General features: G+C 51.8%; 1 long non-coding RNA gene across 2 annotated transcripts; it reads right to left on the reverse strand.

Annotated features, from left to right (window-relative positions):
- Positions 1 to 9,038: 9,038 nt before the first annotated feature.
- Positions 9,039 to 11,002, reverse strand: LOC147341621 (uncharacterized). 2 transcript variants are annotated; one of them, XR_015157439.1, is made up of 2 exons: positions 10,726 to 11,002; positions 9,039 to 10,109 (listed from the first exon to the last, which is right to left on the reverse strand). It is a non-coding gene; the product is annotated as an uncharacterized LOC147341621 (long non-coding RNA). The 2 variants fall into 2 exon arrangements; XR_015157438.1 differs by having other exon boundaries at positions 10,467 to 10,958.
- Between the last annotated feature and the right edge of the window lie 6,399 nt (positions 11,003 to 17,401).

Raw genomic sequence — 17,401 nt, forward strand, 5'->3', positions numbered from 1 at the left:
AATCTTTAACTTCTAACTATTTTAATTATTTCTAAGCCCTAAATTCAGTAAACTCCTTTACCATAAACATTTTCCTCACAAATAGGCTTCAGATAGCAATCCCTTCCATGGCCTCAAGCTACGGCCTATGTGCTCATCCTGGAACACTCTTTTATAAAAGTCCTTGAACAAATGTCAATGATTAACTTTATGAATTATTTTCTGAGCACAGCTGCAGAAGGCTTTGCGCCTTCTCATGCTCCTCTCAAGAACAATAAGCACCTTAATATTCCTTTTCAGTCAACTCAGCCGAGGAGAGGAAAAGACAAGTGAGAGTTACAAGGCCTAACTCCTTCATCCTGGGATCCGTGCCTGCAGAATGAGGGGAGGGGGCTGGGGCCGGGCCTCCATTTTGTCAGTAATGCCTAATGCGGCTCCTGACAGTCTCTCAACACTTGAATCCCATCCTAAATCCCCTCGCTGCTGCCACCTTTGCAGCAAGTGGGGTGACCTTCTCCTCCCAGTTGCCAAAGGACTGCCCCTATTCCATCATGCCACACACCAGTTGTGAGGCAGATGGAAACCCTGCTCCCCTTTGGCAAATCCGTTTTGTTGCCCAGCTTGAACACAGCCATGGTGTCTACTTCATGTGTGGAAACAGAGCTTACCTCCCTCTGCCCTCTTTTTTGGTGACGAAGCTGCTCAGTAGGGCATGTCACACGCCACAGAGAGGTGATGCCCCCTTGCTCCCGCCAGTGTACGCCCACCAGAGCATGCGTCCTGCAGTGGGACTTACCCCCTTTTCCTGGCACTAAGCTTGACCACCGGTTTGGCAGGAGCTGCCACTAGGGCAACTTCTTCATATAAATTTCATCAACTTTCTGTCAACACTGCTGTATCCACAGGAAAAACTGCAAGAACCCTCCTACGTCTACAATCCCAGTTAGACTTCCTAGCCACTGTGGTCCTCAAAACTGTCAGGCCCGACACTGACTGACGGCAGGGCGGCGGGGCACTTGACTTTCTCTGAAGGAAGAACACTGTTTTTATTATAACCAGTCTGAAAAGGCCCAAGAAGATATCAAGGGGCCCTTAGAACAGGCTACAGGGATCCAGGATTTGGGTTCAATGGACGTTTAGAGTCCTCCCTTACCTTCTTGGCTCCTGCCATTTCTGGGTCCAGCAATGACTATCCTTTTAGGCCCCCTATTTGACCCCTGTATACTCCACCTCCTTACAAAGTTTATCTACAACAGGTTCCAATAGTTTCAAATCAAACTGATGTTACTATAAGGGTGGAAACAGGTTTCAGATTTGGAGTACTTTGACTTAAATCAGGTAGAAAGGGACTTCTGCTCTGCTAGGCAGGACGATGTCCACGCCCAGCAGGAAGTAGTTAGAGAAGGAAGAGTATCTTGAGTATGAAGTCTCTCTGGGGGAGTTGTTAGGGGAAGCACACTGACTGAAACCCCCACCTCAGTTCAGTTCAGTTCAGTCACTCGGTAGTGTCCGACTCTTCGAGACCCCATGAATCACAGCACGCCAGGCCTCCCTGTCCGTCACCAACTCCCAGAGTTCACTCAGACTCACGTCCATCAAGTCGGTGATGCCATCCAGCCATCTCATCCTCTGTCGTCCCCTTCTCTTCCTGCCCCCAACCCCTCCCAGCATCAGTCTTTTCCAATGAGTCAACTCTTCGCATGAGGTGGCCAAAGGACTGGAGTTTCAGCTTTAGCATCAGTCCTTCCAAAGAACACCCAGGACTGATCTCCTTTAGAATGGACTGGTTGGATCTCCTTGCAGTCCAAGGGACTCTCAAGAGTCTTCTCCAACACCACAGTTCAAAAGCATCAATTCTTTGGCACTCTGCTTTCTTCACAGTCCCAACTCTCACATCCATACATGACCACTGGAAAAACTGTAGCCTTGGCTAGATGGACCTTTGTTGGCAAAGTAATGTCTCTGCTTTTGAATATGCTATCTAGGTTGGTCATAACTTTCCTTCCAAGGAGTAAGAGTCTTTTAACTTCATGGCTGCAATCACCATCTTCAGTGATTTTGGAGCCCAAAAAAGTAAAATCTGACACAGTTTCCACTGTTTCCCCATCTATTTCCCATGAAGTGATGGGACCAGATGCCATGATCTTAGTTTTCTGAATGCTGAGCTTCAAGCCAACTTTTTCACTCTCCACTTTCACTTTCATCAAGAGGCTTTTGAGTTCCTCTTCACTTTCTGCCATAAGGGTGGTATCATCTGCATATCTGAGGTTATTGATATTTCTCCTGGCAATCTTGATTCCAGCTTCTGCTTCTTTCAGCCCAGCGTTTCTCATGATGTACTCTGCATAGAAGTTAAATAAACAGGGTGACAATATACAGCCTTGACGAACTCCTTTTCCTATTTGGAACCAGTCTGTTGTTCCATGTCCAGTTCTAACTGTTGCTTCTGACCTGCATACAGGTTTCTCAAAAGGCAGGTCAGGTGGTCTGGTATTCCCATCTCTTTCAGAATTTTCCACAATTTATTGTGATCCACACAGACAAAGGCTTTGGCATAGTCAATAAAGCAGATGTTTTATTGGAACTCTCTTACTTTTTGAATGATCCAGTGGACGTTGGCAATTTGATCTCTGGTTCCTCTGCCTTTTCTAAAACCAGCTTGAACATCTGGAAGTTCACTGTTCACGTATTGCCGAAGCCTGGCTTGGAGAATTTTGAGCATTACTTTACTAGCATGTGAGATGAGTGCAGTTGTGTGGTAGTTTGAGCATTCTTTGGCATTGCCTTTCTTTGGGATTGGAGTGAAAACTGACCTTTTCCAGTCCTGTGGCCACTGCTGAGTTTTCCAAATTTGCTGGCATATTGAGTGCAGCACTTTCACAGCATCATCTTTCAGGATTTGAAATAGCTCAACTGGAATTCCATCACCTCCACTAGCTTTGTTCGTAGTGATGCTTTCTAAGGCCCACTTGACTTCTCATTCCAGGATGTCTGGCCAGGCACATAGTAACCATTTGTGTGAATTATTCTACAATAGGAGATCCTGGTCAGGAACACAGAACTAACAAGCCTCCACCAACCAGGAGAGGTCAGGAAAGGTCAAAAGGAGACACCACGTGTTCTACCACCTCTCAGAATCCTTCTTGCTGTCATCCATCTTGGCTGAGCAACGCATGCGCCACCAGGAAGGACCCTGAGTTGGTGATTGGCTAAGACAACCAGGAAAATAACCCCATCACCAGAAAAATCTGAGACTGCAAGCGTGTGGCAGAGCAGCCCTCCTGGGCTCCCTCGCCCTGCTGCTCTCCTCCCAGGCGCCCCTTCCCAGTAAACTCTCCTGCTTTGTCAGCATGTGTGTCTCCTCGGACAATTCATTTCAGAGTGTTAGACAAGAGCCCACTCTCGGGCCCTGGAGGGGGGTCCCTCTTCCTGCAGGATTATTTTGAGAGAAAGGCAAAGTCTAGCAGATTTAGGAAAAGAGCTTTACCTCCCCAACCACCTGATTTACAGCGGAGAGGGGGCTGGGCCAGGAAGTGGGCTGTGAGATTTGCGGTAGAGCGGGCTTCCTGTGCTAACCTCCCCTGCCCGCCTTCCTCTGCACCCCAGGACCCACCCCACTCCTTGTCTTGGGAAGTTACAAAAGCCGAAATTATCTGGCTGTCCTTTGGCTGCCAGGCTTTCATGGGATTCCGGTAAACACAAAATGTATTTTTCTGCTGTTAACTTGGTTTATGTCAATTTAATTATTATCAAGCCGAAAACCCTAGAAGGGAAGAAGGGGAAAGTTTCCTTCTCATTAACAAAACAGCCTTTTTTGATGTCAAAGCAAAGCCTGGGCTGTGAGCTCCTGCTGCCAGAAGCCTGCAGACTCAGGCCGGCCCCAGTGTCTGGAGTCCATCCAGCCTTCCTGACAGCCACGCCCAGAGCCCAGAGCTGCCGGGAAGTCACGTGATCTGTTTATCAGACCTCACAATAGAGAACGGTGATTCGTTTGGGATTGTTTTTCTTACAAGTACTTGAAACTTGTTTGGACTTGAACTTAAGAATTTTAGTTCCATTTTTTTGAGGCTTACACTGCTTCAGGAAAGGATGAATTCTTGTACCATAATTTCTCCTGGGATACTGGACATCGGGAAAGGTTTATACTAAAATTGGGGCTATCAGTGTCTGTGCTGCGGTTGACCTGAAGGTGTAATTTCGGGTTAAGGGTAACCTGGGCTGGAAAGCAGGATGGGATGGGAACTGGCCCAGAACACAACGTGGATTTAATCTGAACAGACTGCTCCTGTTCACGTCAGGGTGTTAAGGAGGCGCAAGCCCCCAGCCCCCAACAGCCCCTGCAGGACACCCACAAGGCTGCTGTTGGTAGGGAGGTCTGACCTCACCCTGATGGACAGTGAGCAGGCAGCCTGGTAGTTGGCTCCACAGCAGGTCTAACTGGTTAAGACAACAAAGGCCGGAATCTGGGGGTGGGGTGCGTGGGGGCGGGGGGCAGAAGCTTGAGGGAAGGAGGGGATTGCATGCTGAAAGGAAAGGCCCATGCTGATCTCTTCCGAGGACTTGTGAAGAACCAAAGGATCTGAGATTTCACCCACATTACAAGCTGACAGGTGAACCCACAACAGTTTTAGAGGGTGCCGAACCCCTGGATCAGAGAGAAAGGACCCACTTCCTAATATCTCAGAGAAGAACCAATTCTGACTCCACGTTGGAACTCTGTCTTTGCCTTGCTTTCCGTGTTGCTGTTCTTACTCTTGTTGTTCAGTCGCTCGGTCATGTCCAACTTTTTGCGGCCCCATGGACTGCAGCATGCCAGGTCCCCCTGTCCTTCACCATCTCCCGAAGCTTGCTCAAACTCATGTCCATTGAGTTGGTGATGCCATCCAACCATCTCCTCTGCCGTCCCCTTCTCCTCATAATTGCCTGCCTCAAAGGACCCCGCCCCTCTGCCTGACTGTTAAAGCTCCTTTGGTCGGCTCACCTGTGACTTTGCCCACCTGTGAACAGAAGAGATTAACACACCTTCCACAGGCTGGCCCTTCCAGATGTTCTGCAAGACTGAAGGCCCTTTTTACTTTAGTTCCTCATTGCTTCTCTCTGACTTTATATAAAGGATCTAGGATACAGACCCCGACAAGGTGGTTACTTTAAAACATTAGTCTGCCATCTTCTCAGTCACCCAGCTTTCCAAATAGTCTCCTTGCCTCAACAACTCATCTCTCTGATTCAGGGGCCTATCTCCAGCCAGCAGAGCGAGCTGGGACTGGGTAACAACAAATTCCCAGACGTCCTCCACAGGGGGGTCTGAAGACCTTGGGTTCTCAGAGAGGAGGTCTAGATCGTCAGAGGAACCTTCACCCCAAGGATGACAGCACACCACCAGCACGTGTCCCCACTCCCCTCACCAGCTGGCCCCCATCTCGGAAGTCCGTGCCCCCCAATTCTCACTCTGCAGGCAGGTCTGGGCCAGCTCCTGCCCACCAGCAGGCTCAGGCAGTCTGAGGTTAAGGGCAAGCTGGGGTGGCGGTGGGGGGGCGCCGGCCTGCCTTCCCGCCAGCAAAGTTGGCAGGGCGCCACCGTGGCCGCTTTTCTAAGCTGGGCTGCGACCCAGCAGCATCACAAGCTCGACGCCCTGCCTTCGCCGCCCCTCCTACTCCGAGCAGGGTCTAGGAGCGCCCACAAACCCACGCACGTGACACGAGTACTTTCACCACTGCTCTTACACACAGCGCTGCTGACCGCAGGGCGCACGGGACCCACGACCTGCGCGCCTCCCGGAACCGGCCGCGGCCCGGGCCTCCGGGGTTCCCGGCTCCCCCGCCCTGCGCGCCCGTCACTTCGGAAAAGCAGAAAGTTCGGGTGGAGCAACCGAGCCACCGCCCCGCGTCCGCCCCGGCCCCGCCTCCTCCGCCCCAGGCCTGCGACCCCGCCTCCTCGCCCCCACCGCCCCTCCCCACCCCTTCCCCGCCCACTCCCCAAGGCCCCTCCCTCCCCCGTCCCTTCCCCCGCCCCGCCCCCCCACGCCCCTCCCCCCCCACGCCCCTCCCCTCGCCCGCCCCGCTCGCTCTCCCCCTCCCTCACCGCCCCCGCCCCCTCTCTCAGACCCTCCGCCACCTCCCCAGGCGGAGCGACCGAGGGAGAGGAAGCGGGAGGGTTCGCTGGGCGCCCCAGAGACACTCTTCACCACCACCCGGCCGGCGGCCCTCGGGCGCGCCGGGAATCGCGTCTGCCCCCCAGGACACTACCCCAACGGCCGGAGGACTTGGGCCTCGCCGCGCGCGGAGAGAGGCCCGGCGGAGCCCGGCGCGGGCCTGCGGCGCCACCTGGCGGCCGCGGGAGTCCCGGGACCCGGGTCGGGGTCCTGTTTTAACCCGCGGCTGTCGGCCCAGCGACGAGAGATACTGACTTCAGAGGTGGCCCGGGGCGCCGGCCGCTGCGGGGTGAGGGCCGGGGTCTGCGGGAGGGGACCGCCCGCTGAGCAGGAGGCCTTCCCCCCAGTGAGCTGGGTGTACACTGGGAGGGAGGGCCAGGCTGCCCCCCGGAGCTTAAAGCACGATACACGTCACCTGAACCTCAGTTTCCCCAAGCCTATCCCCCAACCCCTCCTGTGGCACCCATGATGGCCACAGCAACCGCTCCACGTCAAACTGTCGGCCCGCAATCTGGCCGTGCAGCCGGAACACACGGAGTGCAAGGGCCCCCAGCTGACAGCCTTCCCCGGCAATCACACCCTCAGCCAAACTCACACCATCACAGGTGGAGGTGCTGATGGGGCTGGCACCCCGCCCACCGTGTCCCACACTTGTTCCACTTGCAGGGTAAGGCGATCAAGGGAATGACCCCTGCCATACTCCCTGGATGCGGACTCAGACCCTCATGAGTCCCGGGTGGGTGCAGGTTGCATCTCAGAGGGCCTGACGCTGGCATCAACTCAAACATGGCAGGAGGTGCTTCTCCCCTCAGCCAAGACTGGTTCAAACTGGCTGGCTGTTGTCCATCATGACCCACACAGGTGCTGACCTCGGGCTGCGCTATCTCACCAGCCTGGTAGGTGGAGTTCTGACCATTGTCTCTGGGCATAAAGACAGGAGTCTGTCCCCCACCCAGGATAACCTGGGGTCCAGTGAGAGGATGTCGTTGGAGATGGGGTTACCTGGCGATAGTTAGAGGTGATGATGCCTAGAAGGGAGTGCCACCCCTACCCCACCTGCACCCCTACACACACACACACACACACACACACACACACGCAGAGGTGTCTGAGGCCTAGCCTCCCCACGTGTGGCCCAGGTTGAGTTGGGTTTGAATCTCTGCCTTCTGGGTTTGCTTAAGCATGAGAGCAATGTCATGGAGCATTGATACATGTAGCTTAATTCAAGACCACTTGGGCAGGAATCAAAGAATAAGTTTCAAAGAAATTATAAGAAAAGGATTTGGACTAAAATGAAAATACAGCTTACCAAAATTTGCGGGATGCAGTGAAAGCACGCTTAGAGGGAAATCTATACTATAAATGTATATATTAGGAAAAAAGAAAGATCTAAAATCAGTAACCTAAACTTCTTATTTACGAAACGAGAGAAAAAAAGGTAATATAAGCCAAAAGAAAACCGAATAAAAGAAATGATAATAAACTAGAACAGAAATCAATAAAATTGAAAATAGGATATCAATTTTTTTTTAAATGAAACCAAAAACTGGTTATTTGAGAGAAAAAAGTGAATAAGATAGATAAATTTCTAGGAATGTAAGCCAGAAATAAAAAGAGAAAAAGGAGATTATTGTAATGCGAAATTAAAGAGGGGCCATCACTACAGTTCCCACAGACGTTAGGAGATAATAAAAGAAAACTATAAACAACTCTGTGCCACAATGTGATAACTTGGGTACAATGAACCAATTTCCTGAAGGACACAGACGACCAAAGCTCCTACAAAGAGAAATAGGTAAATTAAGTAGGCCATATCTGTTAAAGAGATTGAATCAACAGTTAATAATCTTCCAAACAATAACCCCCTGAAATGCAGGAGGCCCAGGTTCAATCCCTGGATTGGGAAGATACCCTGGAGAAGGGCGTGGCAATCAACTTCAGTATTCTTGACTAGAGAATTCCATGGACATGGGGGGCTACAGTTGTAGCATGGCAGGCTACAGTTCATGAGGTCGCAGAGTAGGACACGACTGAACAACTACACTCGCTTTCAATCAAGAAGCCCCAGGCCTGGGGGCTTCCTAACTGATTCTGCTGCTACTGCTAAGTCACTTCAGTCGTGTCCGACTCTGTGTGACCCCATAGACAGCAGCCCACCAGGATGCCCTGTCCCTGGGATTCTCCAGGCAAGAACACTGGAGTGGGTTGCCATTTCCTTCTCCAATGCATGAAAGTGAAAAGTGAAAGTGAAATCGCTCAGTCGTGTCTGACCCTCAGCGATCCCATGGACTGCAGCCCACCAGGTTCCTCCGTCCATGGGATTTTCCAGGCAAGAGTACTGGAGTGGGGTGCCATTGCCTTCTCCTACTCATTCTGAGGCCAGCATTAACCTAATAAAACCAAAAGCAAATAAAGACATAAACAGAAAAGAAAATCACAGATCAATATCTCTCATGAAAATAAATGCAAAAATTCTCAACAAAATATTAGCAAATTCAATGATAAATTATACACCACAAAACAATTACACACTACTATCAAATGGGATTCATTCCAGATGTGCAAAGCTGCTTCAGTATTTTTAAATCAATTAATGTAATTTATGAAATCTACAGGCTAATTAAGAAATATAATACCAGATCAATTGATGCAGAAAAACACTTGACAGAACCCAACACCAATTCATAATTAAAATTCTCAACAAACTGGGAACACAGGGGAATTTTCTCAACTTGATGAAGATTATTTACCAAAAAATGCACCACTAACATCATACTTAATTGTGAGAAACCAGATGCTTTCCCCTTAAGATCAGAAACAAGGCAATGTTGTTGTCTCTCATCACTCCTGTTCAACTTCGTTCTAGGAATCCAGGATAATCAAATAGTCAAGAAATGAAACACACAGATTGAGAAGGAAAAAATAAAACTATCTTTTTTTCACAGGTGGGAAAACTAAAAATTAACAAATCAAAAAACAGAAAACACCCGGAATGCATAAGGAATTATAACAAAGTTGCAGAAAACAAGTTTAACATACAGAAGTCCATTGCTTTCCTATATACTAGCAATGAACAATGGAGATTTGACAAAGCACAAAACCATTTACATCAGCATCCTAGAAAATTAAATATTCAGGTGTAAATCTAAAAAAAAAAAAAAATGTGCAGGATCTGCATAAGGAAGACTACCAAACTTTGATGAGTGAAATCAAAGATCTAAATAAAGGGACAGATACTGCATTTCACTGGTAGGATCTCAATATTTTTAAGATGTCATTTCTTTACAACATGACTTGTAGATTCAATGCAATCCCAATTTAAATCCCAGTAAGTTATGTTGTACATATTGAAAGTTTATATGAAAAGGCAAAAATCCAGAATAGCCAACATTACACTGAAAAGAATGACAAAGTTGGAGGACTGATGCTGTACGACTTACTATAAAGCTACAGGCATTAAGGCAGTCTAGTATTGGCAAAAGAAACAAACCTCTCAGTGGAACAGAATAGAGTCCAGAGATAGGTCCATACAAACATAGTCAACTGACTCTTGTTAAATGCGGAAAGGTTCAACAAAGCCCTAGGCAACACAGTGCAGAAAATTTGTGGAAATTCTTCTCCACAAACTTTCTGGAACAAATGGACATCTATGAGCAAGATATAACTAGATACAGACCTTATACTTTTTATAAGAATTAACTAAAAATTTATCATGTGGATGCTCAGTCGTGTCCAACTCTTCGTGACTCCTTGGACTGTAACCCGCCAGGCTTCTCTGTTCATGGGATTTCCCAGGCAAGAATAGTGGAGTGGTAGCCATTACCTTCTTCAGGGGATCTTCCCAACCCAGAGATTGGATCTGTGTCTCCTGAATTGGCAGGTGGATTCTTTACCATCTGAGCCACCTTATAGACCAAAATTATAAAGCTTCCAGATGAACTTTGGGGATGATGTTTTAGATACACCATAAGCGCAACCCCTGAAAGAAAAAAAAATTGATTAGCTGGATTTTATTAAAATTTTAAAACTCTGCTCTGCTAAATACACCATTAAGACAATGAAAAGATAAGCCATCGAGTAGGAGAGAATATTTCCAAAACACATATTCAACACAGGATTGTATCTAATGATACAAGGAACTCTTAAGACTCAACAGTAAGAAAACAAATAATCATTTTAACATGGGCAACATATCTAAACAGACGCCTTACCAAAGAGGATATACAGATGTCAAGTAAGCATCTGAAAAGCTACTCAACATCATAGTTGTTAGGGAATTGAAAATAAAATAACAAGACACCAATAGCAAGGCTAAGATTTAAAATTCTGACAGTACCAAATGAAGATGAGGACCTGAAGCAACAGGAGCTTTCCTTCATTGCTGGTGGGGATTCAAAACGGCACAGTCACTTTGGAAGACATTAGACAGTTTCTGAATTATATAATGAGTCACACATAATCTCACTATATAATTCAGTAGTTGCACTCCTAGATATTCATCCAATTGTTGAAAACTTTTTACTCAATTCGTTGAACACTGATGTCCACACACAAACCTGCACACAACGTTTATAGCAGTTTTATTCATAACTGACCCAGACTGGAAGCAGTCAGAATGTCTTTCAAGGGGGCAGATGAATAAACTACAGTATGTCCACACACGGAACGTTATTTAGTGATAAAAATGAAATGGCTACCAACTAAGAAAAAGTCACGGATAAACCACAAATGCACACCGCCGAGTGAAAGAGGCCAGTCTGAAAAGGCTACGCACTACTATATGGTTCCGACTCTGGACTTTCCGGAAAGTGGGAACAAAGGAGACAGGAACAGGACGCGCGGCTGCCAGAGACGCCGAGGGCGGTGGGCGGGGTCGGGGGCCGGGGGGCGGGGTCGGCGGGGGCCGGGGCGGGGGCGGGGGCGGGGGCCGGGTCGGCGGGGGGCGGGGGAGGGGGGTCGGGGGTGGGGGGGGAGATGCAGGGAGGTGGGCGGGGGGAGGGGCGGGGTGTGGACTTTGCGAGCCTTGAGGCTGTCGTGTTGATGTTGTAACGGTGAATACATGACCCTGTGCGTTTGTCAAAACCCACAGGACTGAACACCAACCTAAGTGTGCAACTTGTAAAGACTTTAGCAGGCGGAGGACCCCAGGCGGGAATGCCGCCGTGAAAGGAGGAGTCCCTGCCTCAGCGTGAGCGCAGCGCCTCAGGGAGGGGCCGGGGGCAGGCGCTGACCGCAGTCACCGGAGAAAATGAAACGCTCAGGTGTAAATGGAAAAAAAAGTGTACAGGATCCACGTAAGAAAAACTGCAAAATTTTGATGACTGAAATCAAAGATCTGAATCAGGGGACCGATAGTCCGTGTTTGCTGATAGGATCTCAGTATTGGTGAGGTGTCATTTCTTCTGGGCCTGTGGATTCAGCGAGGTCCCAACCAAAGCCCCGTAAGTTGCCTTGCAGCCGTGAGTGGGGTCTGTAGGCGTGAAGGCCCGGGCCGCGCACAGAGCACTGTGCCCTGGGGCGACGCTGGTTCCCACGGCGCGGGTCAGCAGCAGGCTCCCTGCTGCCCCGAGCCCTGGACCACACAGGCGGCGGGTGGGGGCCGAGGGCCTCATCGCTGGGAGCAGGTCACAGGCGACCGAGGGGAGAGCGACCCGTGGATAAGAGGTGCTGCTGGGCATCAGTGAGGACTCGGGCGCAGTGTAACGTGGAGCCGGGTTGCACACAGGCGAATCTGCAGTGTGCGTGTGTGCAGGGTTGGCACACTAGCTTTGTCTGCTGAGAGCGTACAGAGACAAGGTCACAGCAGCAATGAACACATCTGCCTCCAGATCTGGGTTTCTAAGTCGACTCTCTAGCAAAAGGAAGGAAACAGAGTTTCTTGAGGAAATGACTGACCCTAGGACTGGAACCAGAAATACACAGGATGAGCCTGGAGCATTTGCAGCCGGAAAGTAAGGAGGCGCTCAAAGAAACAAGGCCAGAGCACACAAAGATGGGGTGTGTCCCAGGGACGCGAAAGTTAACTGACAGGGTTCCTAGCGGCCAGAACCGGAACAATTTGAGAAACAAAGTCGACAAAGCAATGTTGTATCATAACCTGAAGTATGAAATACATACCCACGTGATCATACTGACATAATGGACTGAATAAATCAGTAAATGGAGGAGAAGAGGTAAATTGGCCATGCTGAGAATTCCAAATAAATCATGTGGACATTCTGCCCCCTACATGCAGGCTGTGCGTGAGGACCTCCACCCCCAAAGCACAGGACGGAAGGGAGGGGAGTGATTTTACAGCAGAGAAGCCTGCCGAACACAGCTCAGCCATGTGATCAAGGCCAGCGTCAACAGCCATAAATTAAGTTGACAGGAGGCACCCTGGATGTGGCAGGATGAAAGGGGGCCTTTATATCTGTTTTCTTCATCCCCCAAACCCGTAATCCCCATCCAGTCCTGCAAAAAGCAACAGACCAGTTTCTACATCCCACAAAATACCTGCCCAGTCTTCCTCAAAACTGTGCAGGTCATCCAACAGTCTGAGGGCCTGCCAGAGCCCAGAGGAGCCTGAGGAGACGGGACTGTCGTGTGGGGCCTGGGGGGGCCTGGAGCAGGAGAAGGACATTAGCTGAAAAGTAGGGAAATCTAAAGTACAGCCTTTAGTGAGTAATAACACGTCAGTATCGCTTCACTGATTGTAGCACAGGTGCCACATGAGTGCACGGTGTTGATAACAGGGGAACTCTGGGCACACAGGCACCCTGTCTGCACGATCAGTACTCGTGTAAACCCAACACTGCTTTAGAAAGCACAGCCTGCGCGTTTTTGCAGCTGCACAGGCCAGAGTTAGTGCTTGCTCTCCTCCTCCCTGACAGTGTCCCTGGGGGATCCGGGGCCCCTCCTCACCGGCCCAGGCTCCGATAGACGCTTGGGCGAGGGGAGCCCGTCCTGGGGGAGCTCTCTGCAGACCAGGAATGACACTAAGATGGGGTCTCTGAGGGTCTCAACAGGCAGAGATCGTGCTACACGTGGGACTAAGACCACGGGCAGCCTGCCGTTCGTATAAGCAGGAGAGCCCAGACATGAAAAACGCGCGAGCCGCAGTCTGCTCGGTGGCCAAACCAAATCCCCAGACTGAGGGGTAAACAACAGACATCTGTCTACTCAGAGCCCAGGGGGCTGGAAGTCAGAGGTCGTGGAGCCAGCGTGCCCGGGCCCTGCTGCAGGCGTGTGGCCTCTGCAGCATGCACGGGCTCTCTCTGATGTGCTCTCGGAGAACCAGCTCTGGCGTCTCCTGTAGCAGGCACTGACCCCACCAGACCAGCCCCACCCTCATCCAACCCCAGAGACCTCCCAAGGCCTGTCTCCAAATGCCGATGCACTGGGGTCAGGGTTCCGCGTGTGAATTTGGGGAGGAGGACCCCAGCGTTCTGTCCATGACAAGAAGCCTGGCTTGAATCACGATGACAGAAAGCTGCAGAGCCCCAGCCAGCTTCCTGGTCTGAGCTGGTCTGTAGATCCAACGCCCCTGTGATGAGGGCGAGGCTGTGTCCTTGAGGAAGGGTCTTGTCACCAGAAACGTCCTGTCACCCTTCCTCCTGGCCTTCCCTGGAGGCACCGAAGGGACACTGACCAGCGTCTGAGGAAGAGGAAGCAGAAACCCCATGCTTTCCAGGGTCCCCAACCCACCACCGGGACCACCAGTCAGAGCAGGGGCTTGCGGTGATCAGGTGATAGGCGGTGTTTGGGCCACGCCCATCTGACAGTGGGGCCATTGCACCCTGAACCCAGCGGTGGTTGCCCCTGTCACAGATGGATCGCTGCAGCAGACACACAGCTGGCAGCGCACCGGCCCCCAGCCCATGGAGTCGGCGCCGCTGCTGTGGGAAGGCTTCCTCCTCCTCCTCCTCCTCCTCCTCCTCCTCCCAGGGCAGTGGACCACAGCAGGAACGCCTCCCAAAGGCACTGCGGGGGTTGGCATCACAAGGACTCAGGGCCCAGGAGGGGGCTCCCACCACGTCCCCATTCAGTTCTCCTTGGGGGGCCAGTGCAGGAGACAGAGGGCCTGGGGACCGCCAGCCAACAATCACAGACTTAACCGGTGGTGACTCCCGCCGCAGCCGTGTTCCTGACGGGCCTTCGTGGCTGAAGCAGATCCCAGCAGGTAGCCCAGCCATCAGGGGTGGGTCTTTCCACGCCCACTAGCAAGACCAGCGGGAGAGGCAGTGGCATCTGCCCACTGCTCTCCTCAGAGCAGGGCAGCCCCCAGAAGCCTGGCTCACTGGCCCTCTCGCAGCCGTCACACTGGCCCATGACACTGGTGACGCCATGTTGTTTGAACCTGATAAGCGGAAAGTAGCAACTACCAGCTACCCTGGTCTGCCCAGGACTTTCCTGGGTTTGAAACTGAAAGTGCCACATCCTGGGAGTCCCCTCAGTTCAGGGCAAGCCCTACAAGCCTTCCACCAGGTGGCACATTAGACTGGAGGCCGCCGGCCACTCGGCCACTCGGGGCTCCTCACTCCAGGGAATCGACACAGGGTCACAGCACTGGTGGGGAGGGTGGTCATAGAAGGGGGCTGAGTTTTCATGACAGCACTGGGTGAGCATGTGGCAGTCTGGAAGGCAGGAGACCGTCTAGCGTGTCTCTGAGTGTCCCTGGTCCTGGAACTAGAAACACCCAACGTAGGCATAGCCCTTTGGGATCACCCCACCGGACAAAGACCCACAAGCAGCTGAGGTGCGAGCTGAGGATACAGGGAATGTGGAGTGGGCAGGGCAAGAAGGCTGCGGTAGCCACGAGAACCTCGTCCTTCCTTCACGCGAGGTACGTGCACACTACTTCCACCCACCCCCTCCCTTTCTCCACTCCCCCCACCAGGCCTTCCCTTGTGGCTCAGATGGTAAAGAATCTGCCTGCAATGACGGAGACCCAGGTCCAGTCCCTGTGTCGGGAAGATCCCCTGGAGAAGGGGATGGCAGTCCACTGCAGTATTCTTGCCTAGAGAACTCCACGGACAGAGAAGCCTTGAAGGCTACAGTCCGTGGGGTCGCAAAGAGTCAGACACGACTGAGCGACTAACACTCTCTTTTTCACTTCTAACTTATGTTAACAATAGTTGACCTTACATCTTGGTGTTTGTGTTATTAACACTCAACACGCTCTGAGAGTGCAACATTCTTACAGAGGATGTGTTTTCCAGTTGGGCTCCCCAGGTGTCGCTAAAAAACCCACGTGCCAATGCAGGAGACCCAGGAGGCATGGGTTCAATCCCTGGGCGGGGAAGATCCCTTGCAGGAGCGTATGGGTATTCAGTTGGAGTCAGCATCACCCAAAGATGGATCCAGTGACGTGAAGCATCCCTCCACCTCTTTTTGGCCAGACACGTGCATCATATTAAGCAGAAGCATGATTTTGCCTGTTTTTATTTGGAAGTTAAGCATGGTTTAAAGTAGAAGTGTGTATGCATGCAGAGTTGCTAAGGAGCCTCTGCTGGGTGTTCTGTTGTTCAGCTGGGAATCCATTTCCCAGGACCCCCTTCCCCATATGGTTCAGGTCAGAGTTGAGCAAGAGAGAAGGTTGTGTGAAGCCGGAAAGGCAGGAGCGGGCAGTGGCTGCCACTCTCTGAAGGGTTGTCGTAGCCATGCGTGGTCTCCAACAGAGCAGCCGTGACCAGCAGATGCTGGCTGCCCTCTCGCCCACCCCTGCCCCCTGCCTTTCACCCACCTGCTGCCCTCCAGGCTGAACCAGGAGCCCTCCTGGGCCTTCCCAGGCAGTAGTGTCCCCAACTCTTCCCTCCTGGAACCCACTTTCTGGTGCTTGCTTTTTAAAGACTGCATTTATGCTTCAGATCCGACGTCACTCCCCCAACAGTGAGCCCCTAGTGGCCGGTCCGATGGAAGAAGCCCTCCTCAGTCTCCCTAGTCCATCAGCTCTTTATTGTCTTCACAGCACTTCCCACCATCCTTGTTCACATATGCCTCTGCCTAGGAAAACAGAAACTCCACAAAAGGAGGGGCTGTATCTGCCGCGCTCACAGCTGTGCCCCTAACGCCTGTGGCTCATAAGGACCCTGGGCACCTGTTGGCCGAATGCGCATGGGGGAGGGCTGGGAGCAGAGGGAAAGCATCCCACACACAACAGCATGGAGACGTGCGTTTGTGAGTGTGAAGTTTGGAGAAAATACAGGGAACACAATGAGATTTACAGCACAAAGAACTATTGATATAATGCTTAAAATACACACAGTTTGACATATACCGTAATGAGTGTTCAGATAACATGGGCGTGGAAAGTGGATAGGAGGGGAGGGACGAGATGTGGGCGTTGTTCACAGGACAGATGACAGAACAGCGGAAAACGGCCCTGAGGTTAAAATAAAAGGGGAAAAAGGATAGTGTAACAGTGTTAAGACCTCAACTCCCTGGACCCTCCCTCCCTGGGGGGATCCACAGCCCCTCCGCTGGAGCCTGGGGAGCCCACGACAGCAGGGGCAGAATTGGTGGGTGGGGACTCTCCAGGTGTGTCGCCCTATTTGCTGGAGTCCAGAGGCCACCACCCAAGTGGCCACCCCCAGGTACTCTGGTTAAGCATCCCAGCCAAGCCCAGCTGGCCTTGCCAAGGCCCTGACATGAGGGTGTGGAAGTCTTCAGATGACCCCAGCCCAGCCACCAGAGTCACCCCCAACTGGTCACGTCTTCCCACTTGAGGCCTGAGACGTCCTGGAGCAGAGGAGAGCTGTCCTGTGGGGCTGCATCTAAACTCGCAGACCACAAACTCCACGAACTCCGGGAGCTTAACCAACAGTTGTTTACAACCCAGGTCCTAACCGGCTGGTTACACAGTAACAGAAAGTGGAGCAGATGGAGGGGCAGAGAGAAGAGTCAGGCTGGCAGCAGGGCAGGGGTGGGGGGACAGGGCAGGCAGGGGGTTGGCGGTGGCTGGGGCAGGAATGGGAACCAAATGGGGCAAAGTTCAGCCATCAGCCCACACCACCCCCCTCCCTCCAACCTCCAGCTCAGCAAGAGCCACACTCCTGGCTCGGGTCAGAAATGGGAGAGCTGGGTTCCCTCCTACCGGCTTCCAGACAGCCCTGCCCCTCCTGCCTGGGCTCCTCCTCCCCACCGTACTCAGTGGCTCCCTCAGTGGAGCCCATCACCTCGAGTCTGCGGCCCGTGTCCACCTGGTGACCAGGTCAGACCCTGGCCTCCAAGCTAAGTCCTTTGGTAGCTCCTCATGCCCCTTACTCAGTGTGAAGCCAGGTGCTTTGAGAC

The sequence above is a fragment of the Bos grunniens genome, chromosome 29, assembly GCF_055505025.1.
Source record: "Bos grunniens cultivar Pamir isolate PY7600 chromosome 29, Bosgru_T2T1.0, whole genome shotgun sequence".
In the NCBI taxonomy this organism is placed as follows: domain Eukaryota; kingdom Metazoa; phylum Chordata; class Mammalia; order Artiodactyla; family Bovidae; genus Bos; species Bos grunniens.